Source organism: Mandrillus leucophaeus, unplaced genomic scaffold, assembly GCF_000951045.1.
Source record: "Mandrillus leucophaeus isolate KB7577 unplaced genomic scaffold, Mleu.le_1.0 Scaffold1513, whole genome shotgun sequence".
In the NCBI taxonomy this organism is placed as follows: Eukaryota; Metazoa; Chordata; class Mammalia; order Primates; family Cercopithecidae; genus Mandrillus; species Mandrillus leucophaeus.
In genome coordinates, this window is record NW_012101492.1 from 306,952 (window position 1) to 314,340 (window position 7,389).

The window sequence follows — 7,389 nt, forward strand, 5'->3', positions numbered from 1 at the left end:
TTGGATTTGTGAGGTGAGACAAAAAGGATAGTTGAACTAGCCGGATCACACTGGTGACTTTGTGAGGAACGAGCATCTCCGCTTCCCTCAGACAGGGTTGTTTAGACCTAAACTTGCCCTTGGTCCTCACAAATGCTGCTATTTCCCTCTATATGATTAAGTCATCATTTCTACTTTAAAGAAACTGATATTATCATCCTGGCTAACATGGTGAAACCCCGTCTCTACTAAAAAAAAAAATATGAAAAACTAGCCGGGTGTGGTGGCAGGCGCCTGTAGTCCCAGCTACTCAGGAAGCTGAGGCAGGAGAATGGCGGGAACCCAGGAGGCGGAGCTTGCAGTGAACTGAGATCACGTCACTGCACTCCAGCCTGGGTGACAGAGCGAGACTCCGTCTCAAAAAAAAAAAAAAAGAAACTGATAAATCTTATCGCCATGAACGTAATGAATCTTCCCGCCAAATTATCATCCCGTGTCTCTCAGAGGTGTGTCTTCTTTCCCAAGGTCACTCTGAGCAACTTGAGTGAGCCACAGGGTCATACAGGGGCCTTGGGACAACCATTAGGAGAAACCCAGTAGAAATAAAAATCTGATTAGACTTTACCTCCTTTGACTTCTCACCACTTCCTCTATCCTACTCTGCCAACCTTCAGACTCTTCTAGCTAGAGGCTTTCCCAGAGTCCATCTCTAGGAATACAATGGACTCATTTAGCTCATGGAACAGGTCATCAAATGCCCACGCCCCCAGCAAAAGAAGCAGTTTGGACCACAGGCAGGTCAGAATGCCCTAGCACTTCCACAAACAGCCTTCTCTCAAAGGACGGTGGAAGGTGCAACAAAGCAGTGTTCAGGACGGTGGAAGGTGCAACAAAGCAGTGTTCTCTTATCAAAAGCATCATAACTCATTTAACATTGAGGCTATATCTTTTTAACTATATCCTTTTTTTTCTAGATTAGAAAAACAATAGTTGTTTCTTTTTTCTTTTATTTCAGCAGGGTTCCAGATAATAAAAAGATTTATAATTAAGTCAGTAGATTTACTTTTGCTATGCCGCCCTAGATTATGAAAAAGTATAATTATATGCAATTAAAAAATGAACAGCATTTCTTACCCAAGTGAAGCTTTAAAAGTCATTACGAATCCATTAGCTCAGCAGACCTTACAAATGGCCTTCACTACTCTGGACTGCATTTAAATTTACAACAGTGAGAAGTAACTTTTCCCCATTTCCATGATGTGTGTGTGTGTCTGTGTGTGTGTGTCTGTGTGCGTGTGCATTTTCGCCCTCCTCAGCCATGCCCAGAAGTGGCCATTCATTTTTACATTCTAAGGCCATGTTCTTAGCATTGAACTTGACCACGCAGCTCATAATGCTTTAGAAGCCTCCAGCTAGAAAACTGAAGAATGACCTCAGAATTCATCTACTCAGCCTTGTCCCTACCTCCACTCCTCTGTAGGCAGTAATTCTTTTTTCTTTTTCTTTCTTTTTTTTTTGTTTCGGTGTAACAGTATCAGATGAGCCAAGATTGTCACGAAACTATTTGGATACTGTACTCTGGTTCCCTCATCTCCTCTAGCTGCATCAGCCTAAATTGTCCTAGTGAGTTCACTTACGTCTGGGTTACTGTAGATTTGGGTTTTGCTATTACTAGTTGTCTCACTTATCCAGAAAATTACTTAGCTTGATTGAAGCTTCATCTGTTGACTACCAGAAAACAACGTGTATAGGAGAATTGATCTAGATAATTTAGACTCCATTCATGATTTTATTTCAATTGAGCATTCATATGTGACAAAAACTGGTAATTATTGAAAATTTCATCTGCATAAAAATAATAGATCTTACCCACAAGTCCATTTCCTCTTGTCTCTCAGTGTTAGACTCACCCTCAGCATCATTCCTGGCAGTGACCCAGCAGTTATAGTAAAAACAAACAAACAAAAAACCCTCCATTGTCTTTTATTTAACTGGCCAAAATTGCCACCTGATCTCTCCAGTCTCACTGTATTTGATGCTGTTAGAGCCGTCTCTGCAGTGGTGGCAAATCTGCTAATAATCAGAATCACTTCAGAAGCAAGTAAAAGTAGATAGAGATGAGTCCTAACCCAGATTTACTGATCAGAAATTCCAGAAGTGGAGCTCAGGAATCTGCATTTTAAAATCACTCACTGGGTGATTCTTAGGCAGCCAGCCTCGCGTGGTGCGTAAACTGACACTGACACTCCGGCAGCCTAGGCGATGGGTCCACTCAGGTGAATGAGAGACGTGGTGTCTTCTCTGGTCATTTTTCTACTCTTACCTCTTCATCCTTTCTTAGTCCTCTGATTCAAGCCTGGATGAAGAAGGATCCCAGCAACAGAACAAAATACCTGCAACTCTCGCCGTCTTCCCAGAGTGGGCTGGATGAAGGGGCTGTCCCCAAGTCAGGGGCCATGCCCTGGGGAGGATGGTTGGCCTCCAGGGATCTACCTCAGTGTAACTGGAACTGCTCAGTGGGCACTAACTTTCCCTCTTATTTTCTAGTTTTTAGGTGTTTTAGTTCTGTTGTGCCCTTTATTCAATGCAAACCATCAACAAGTTCCTTAAAAATAAAACACTGTGACACTCTAAACTGCCAGACAATGTGACAATGAGTACGCCAACCTGAAAAGAGCAAAGGACCAGGGTTCAGAAGAACCGGCCTTTACCAGCTCTGTCATTTTCCGTGGTGTGGCCTTGCAGAAGTCACTTCAGTGCTCCAGACTTTGGCTGGGCCAAAGAAAGGTTGGGGCAGATGATACCTTTCCAGCTCAAGGATTCTGGAATACAGCGTACTCCCATGCAGCCCTGCATATGTTGGAACTTCATAGCTGTAAAAATCAAGGTATTAATCTTTCTGAGCCTTTGTTTACTCGTTAATAACATTGGAATAATAGTATTCTCAACCATATAGTTGAGTAAGAATTAAGTGCATCTAAAACCCCTAGCATCATGCCTGGCACACGGTAAACACTGAGTATATATATTTAACACGATGTTATCATCATCATCATCATCATCATCGTCATCATCATCATCATCATGAAAAACATACTTTCTCCTGTTCTAAAGGGCCCAATTCATACTGCCCACTGTATCACTCTGACAAGATAACCAAGTGGCCTCAGAAACCCAGCTAACAAGGGATCAAGGCATAACCCTAGCCATGGATTCAGAGAACAGAAGCTGACCCTTTGTGGAAGCCCCGGCTGCCCAGGTCCATGTCGTCCCTGACTCTTCCAGTTGGAGGGGGTCACTCAAGCACCCTGGAGTGACAGCCAGACAGGAAAGCAACTGCATTTGTCCTGGAAGTCATGTGGCATGTGCTGGACGGTGTTTTGAATAACATTTTAATGAATCAAACCATTCCGTGTTATGCAACCTCAGAGGTCTGAACATGCTGGCCTTCTCCCCTGCACTCTTTGTGTGGCTACTCCAAGAGTAGACATGCTCCCTTGAGCCCTGGAGCCTCTCCCTCCAGTGTTTCTGCTTTCCATGCAATCTCCCTTTTCCTTCTCTCTCTGAGAATCTCAAAGCCAAGTTGTTTGTAAACTGCTCCACACCCCCAAATGGCTCTGTTGCAAGGCTCAGCTCATTAACATGCAGGCAGTAAAGTATGTCAGGAGCTCTGATTTGTCATATTAAGGAGGCTATATGACTGTGGAGAGGAACATTAAAAGATTTTATTCTAAGATACTCCCTCCAATTCCCACCCACTGCAGACAAAGTCTCTTGGGACAAGCCTCTGCTTCAGTGCTCATGATTGCACAGATTTCTGATAAATGTTCTCATCAGTGCCATAGGCCTGGGTGCTGCTCCTGATCCACCGGGGCCTTCTCTTTGGGTCTCAGGATTGGCTTTTGAGATGTTTCTGGGCCTTAAGCAGCTCTCATGGTGAAACATTCACCGTCATTCCTTCTCTCCTCTCACCCACTCACTTACAGTTAAAGCCCTGTTCTGGGGAGGAGTGGAGGGAGATCCCATCTCCACCACGGAACGCCTCACGCCTGGAACTAATCACAGCATTTCTCTACCCTCCTCGGAACAATCTGATACCATTATCACTGACATCATCAAAAGAAGTCCCCTTTATAGATTGCATTGTACAAATAGAATTGCCTAGATGTGCCGGCTTTGCCTATTAGGAGTGTACAAGCCTATTTACACAATGCCATGGAGCATGGGTGAAGGATGAGCCCAGGACAAGATTAAATCAGCAGACTGGATGATAAATGAACAGTAATGCATTCATATTGAATACATCTCAGAGCGTAAGTGCCATCTGGGGTAGAAGGCAGGGAAAGGGCATGACTACAGGGTCACCAGGGTCAGAATGACTGATGCGAGGGGGCAAGGGCAGGCTTTGCCTCCAGGGGAGGCATTAAAGGGCCACCTCCTATAGTGAAAGGAAGGCTGCCACGTTTCCCTATGCCCCCTGAGTTTTAGAGATACCCTATTTGAATGAGAGAAAACGTAGAGAGGAAATGGCCAATCTCAAGGTTTGGGAGGTGAGGGGGACATAGTATCATTTGGTTTGGTCTAGGTGGAGACTTCTCAATTTAGATATTGATACGGTTCAGGACATACCAAAATAAGTCACCTTGGCATTTGACAAAACACCAGAGGCAGGAAGGTTGCTGTCACCTTCCCTTCACCTTTCTTCCCTGAGGCAGGTGGTAAGATTCTCATTCCAGGAGCCCTTCCTACCTGGACGAAGGGAATATCCTTACCTCTGAAGATACCCGGACATAGAGAGGAATCTGAATAAATGGGCTTTGCTAAGTTCCCCAGTTTACCATCCTCAGATTACACATTCTTTTGTCCTCCTATCATATCTCTCCACCACTGTCCATTCCTCTTCAAGTCTGAGCATAGAAATGCATAGGTTTCCCTGTATCTTTGGGTCTTCATTCCCTTAAGACGGTTCTTGTGTCACGTGAGACTTACATTCCATATGTGTATGCTTTTCTCTTGCTAGTCTGTCTTTTGTTATAGGAGCCTCTGCCATGAACCCAGGGATAGGGGAGGAAAGAAATTTTTCCACCTTTACAGTATCAAGTGCCAGGCCAGGGCACTTTGTCCAGGGCTCACTGTGAAGAAAGAGTAATGTTCAAGGATGGCAGGAGGAAGGCGAGAGGATGAAACCAAATGCTTTTGGAGGGCATAGGGCTCGGTTGCCACTGAGAACTTCCAGAAAAGGCAGAGCTCAACATAGAGTGCCAGTCACTGTCATGCCTTCCTGTCCCAGTGGGCTGACTTGAGATAAAGCACAGCTGTGGTCCAACACCATGAGACTTCTGCTGGGCAGGGAAGCTCAAGTGAGACTCCTTGCACCTCTGCCACCTTCCCCTACACCCACACCTGCAAATCTGGGGAGAGTGACACCAGCCTCCCCCAGCTCCTCTCTCAGTCTAGGCTGGAGCTGACTTGGAGAGAATTGAATTCCCTCCTCCATTGCTCCTGAGGCTGCTAATTCATAGCAGCATTAGCTTTCATTTGGGTAACAGCATGGGGGATTGTCAGGTATTGGCTCTGACCAGATTTAATCTACAGGCTGTGTTCTGCCCTCTTTCCACTTGCCTTTCATTCAGGACCCTAATGAAGAGGTTTATCTGATTGGTTTACCGGAGTCCTATGTGGGATGAATGGCTTCAGCCTTTGCGCTTCCACCTCTTTGCTGTCCACTCCAATCAAGAACTGGGGCCCTTGCAACTCTCTCAGTTCTGAAACAAATTAAATCTCAGTGACAGACTCTATCTGCCTCGAGTTCTCCATTATGCTTCGCTTTAGGTTTGCTTTGGCGATGACAAAACTGCTTTGACATGTTTGCAGATTCTCAGGCCCGTGTTCTCGGTGGCCCCACCCCCACCTCTCTGCTGTCCAGTGTGATTTTTGTAATGACAAAACCAGTGCGATCCTTCTCAGGCATCCCAGTGTCTATAGCTTTTCAGCTACATATCAGCAACATTCAGACACAAGTGCGGCTCCGACAGGCTGTGGGGGGCAGAGGCAGGAGAATGCCGGGGACTGGGGAGTGGTTTCCTAAGCCTCCTTCCTCACCCTCCTTCCAGCAGTTCACTCTTTTAAAGAGAAATGGTTCTCTCCCTTGTCTCCGCAGGTCCCTGGAAGAACGTGGCCTGGGGCCTCTCAGTACCATTTAAATCTATGCTTGCAATTTAGCAAATCTTTAGATCTGTTCCCCCAGGCTGTGGGGAAACAGATCTCAGGTTTCCCCTGATGCCTTCGGGGAAAGCTGCAAAACTACCTGCACCCTAATCACCTGCCTCATTAGACTCACAACAGACAGATGTTCCCTACTCCTTGAGGGCTCCTAACTTAAGCCTTTCTCACCTAAGTTTCCTTATGATGGTGGGAAAAGAGGGGAACAGAATCCCAGGTAGGCCATCAGTCATCTTAACGTTGACAACAATAAGCATGCTGATGGTTATAAAGTCTGCGTTTTCCAAGCTTCTGTTAATGTATTAAGAGTTGCCCTGCTGGAATTAATAATTGCAATGATATTGGTGTTGTAGTCATCACTTGAGGCCTATTAAGGTCCCTTTTAGTTCTAAAATACTGTTCATTCATTGCCTCATTCATTCATTCACCAAACACATATTGAGCATCCACCATGTATCAGAGCCTTTGGTCAGAGTTCCCTGGATGGAAGTCCTGTGGTGACTGCTGCTCCATCTGAGTCCCTTAAAATCTCAGAGACTGAGCTGGGTGTTTTAAAATTTCAGGTAGTCACAAATCCTGACCAGAATGGCTGAGATTTCTGAGCTGGCACCCAGCACCCTAGAGCTAAGGCTCAAGCCCCTTGTGAGAACAAGAACCGTAAGCTTAGATGCCAGAATTCAAGTTGCAGTTTTTCCCCTTAAAATGACCCTAAATCCCCTAAAACTGCAAAATGAGTGGTCATGCCTCAGACTGTGGCCTCCAGGCTCTGCCACTAGCCAGCCACCTTTGTCATCTGAAAGGGAAGATTTGGTTGCTACAACATGCCACCATACTGGGAGTTGCAAGACCTGGGCTATGATCTGGTTTGGTCCTCAGGCATTGGATCACCTTACTCAAACCACCTTGGCCTCAGCTTCCTCACTAATGAAATGTTATTAGACTTTATTTACACACAGTCCAAAAAGGACTAATAGAAATGCCCGTAAAATCTACAGACTGGACTAGATGTTCAATAAGGTGACTTTCCACTCTAAAACTCTATAAATTAATTGATTCATTTATTTCACATATCTTGAGAACATGTTTTATGTCAGTTACTATGATAAGAACTCATAAAATATGTCCCAATATCCATAACAAGAAGGACATTACTTCATAATAAGATTAAATGGCTGCAAAAAATTCAAT

General features: G+C 44.9%; 1 long non-coding RNA gene across 1 annotated transcript; it reads left to right on the forward strand.

Annotated features, from left to right (window-relative positions):
* Nucleotides 1–1,424: 1,424 nt before the first annotated feature.
* LOC105535909 lies at nucleotides 1,425–5,773 on the forward strand. The gene is made up of 3 exons (XR_001005514.1): nucleotides 1,425–1,602; nucleotides 5,000–5,151; nucleotides 5,613–5,773. It is a non-coding gene; the product is annotated as an uncharacterized LOC105535909 (long non-coding RNA).
* Nucleotides 5,774–7,389: the final 1,616 nt, after the last annotated feature.